The sequence below is a fragment of the Schistocerca gregaria genome, unplaced genomic scaffold (genome assembly GCF_023897955.1).
Source record: "Schistocerca gregaria isolate iqSchGreg1 unplaced genomic scaffold, iqSchGreg1.2 ptg001054l, whole genome shotgun sequence".
Lineage (NCBI taxonomy): Eukaryota > Metazoa > Arthropoda > Insecta > Orthoptera > Acrididae > Schistocerca > Schistocerca gregaria.
The window spans coordinates 72,501-75,000 of record NW_026062400.1 but is presented as its reverse complement, the minus strand read 5'-3'; positions in this window follow the sequence as shown (position 1 = coordinate 75,000).

The following is a 2,500-nucleotide window of genomic DNA, read 5'->3' as shown; positions in this document are numbered from 1 at the left end:
CTTAACCCAAGTTACGCTGCACCTTAACCCAAGTTACGCTGCACCTTAACCCAAGTTACGCTGCACCTTAACCCAAGTTACGCTGCACCTTAACCCAAGTTACGCTGCACCTTAACCCAAGTTACGCTGCACCTTAACCCAAGTTACGCTGCACCTTAACCCAAGTTACGCTGCACCTTAACCCAAGTTACGCTGCACCTTAACCCAAGTTACGCTGCACCTTAACCCAAGTTACGCTGCACCTTAACCCAAGTTACGCTGCACCTTAACCCAAGTTACGCTGCACCTTAACCCAAGTTACGCTGCACCTTAACCCAAGTTACGCTGCACCTTAACCCAAGTTACGCTGCACCTTAACCCAAGTTACGCTGCACCTTAACCCAAGTTACGCTGCACCTTAACCCAAGTTACGCTGCACCTTAACCCAAGTTACGCTGCACCTTAACCTAACTTACGCTGCACCTTAACCTAACTTACGCTGCACCTTAACCTAAGTTACGCTGCACCTTAACCTAACTTACGCTGCACCTTAACCTAAGTTACGCTGCACCTTAACCTAAGTTACGCTGCACCTTAACCTAACTTACGCTGCACCTTAACCTAACTTACGCTGCACCTTAACCTAACTTACGCTGCACCTTAACCTAACTTACACTGCACCTTAACTGTCACATGTAACGTCACAGGAATGTAGCTTTGCCTAACAGCAACCCTCTGAACATAGTTCACTGCTTGGATCCTCTGGTGTCATGTGTATTTCTTGATGCCATGGTGCGTACCCTCACATAAAGGTCTTTCGAGTGTTGCGTACTTTCTACACAGTCCCGCTAACCACTGGAAGGGTGTACCGCTACAGAACGAATATCGCCCTCCCCTCCTGCCCTTCCAAGCTGGTCGGTCAGGCGTTTGTTTGTGAAATGAGCCTTGCAGCTGTTCAGTTGCATTCGGTTGTCGATGCAGTCAGTGTACGTTGTGGTACGGCCTGTGTGGACTGTCCGCTGATGTACGCGTAACCCACACTGATCATCCGTCGTTACGTACTGAGTGACATAATGTGGCACATGCTTGACCGTACACCGGCTGCGCCCTACAATGGCGAATCATAAGGGCCATATGTTGTGCACGATGCTACTTGTCTCGTCTCCCCATTACAGCGAGATTGCACTGTTGTACGCCGTACAGACATGTGGTAGGTAGGTACGGACGAAAGTATTGCATGTTGGCCCCCCCCCCCCCTCCTCCCTCTGCCGGGAATCAGCGTGAGCCGTCTGTTGATGTAGCGACGAGGGTTTTCCTATTTAATCGTATTGCCCCACACAACATGATAGCACGGTGGACCGCGTTCCACATCTGCGACATGCTACAGAGGCCGGTTGACAGTCGACCGCGCAAGGGACATTGCACACGTGCGCGGACCATCTTCCACGTGTTCTCTCGTGTACATGCCGCAGTGTGTATGTGGGCTGATGTAGCGTGTCGTGACACATAACATGCAGGCATGCCAGAATCGTAGATTTCGCAAATGTAGATTGACGTATACGTTTGCTGCCAAAGATCCGCAAATGAACTGGAAATCAGTTGTTGAGCGGTTGTTCGCGCTGCAGGTGCATCGGTGATAGCGACGATCGGTACATCTATGAACCGGTTGTTTCGGCGGTACCCGCCATGCCCCCGAACCTGAGTTGGCCATGTGGGTATGAAGCGATACGAGGCTGTGGCTTGGCGGGACAGTCCCCGGCCGGTGAGGGGGGGCCGCCCGGCGTGCTGGCCGCGCGCTGCGTGAGCGCACGCACTACAGCCGGCTGGTGGGGGGCGCCCAGTGGCAGGAGCGCCGGCCGACGGGCCCGGCTGGCGTCCCAGCTATGCGCCGGCGCACCCTGCGCGCGGCGCCAGGCGGCCAAAGTGGGTTCTGCCGAGCCCGGTGCGAAGCGCGGTGGACATCTGCAGTGTGCTGGTCCGATTGCGGACTGTGTGCGTTGAGGATGCGCCGCCGCCCGGCACTCGGCGTCGCGACGCCGTCTGCTGCTCGGTCGCCCCCAGCGGTTCTCGCAGGTGGTTTGTATCGCAGCTCTGCGGACGTGTTGGCGCGTGCGCTGTGCTGGGAGAGTTCGCTTCTGCACCCAAGTGGGGCTTTGCCCTTCTGTGGCGCTGGCGTTGGAGCTGCCGGTCACCGTAGGTGGCGCGTGTTGTTTCCCGCCGGCAATGCCACGACAGCACGCTCCCGGGCCTCTGTCGGCAGCGGCAAGCTCAGTTGGGAGCACGGGTGTTCGCACTGAAAGCGTCTACTCGCCCATCTCCGGGCGATTGCGCCTCTCTCGAACCCGACCAAGTACTTAGGACGGCGCTGCGCGCCGCCGGGACCTGAGAGGGTTTCGAGGTGTATCGTGCAGGGGAGCTCAGCCTCCTCCTGTTTGCAGAATAATTGAGCGGACGCTTGCGTGTTCGCGCGGGCCCTCGGGACACACTCCCGGGCGGCCGGCTGCTCAGCTCTCGTTGACGC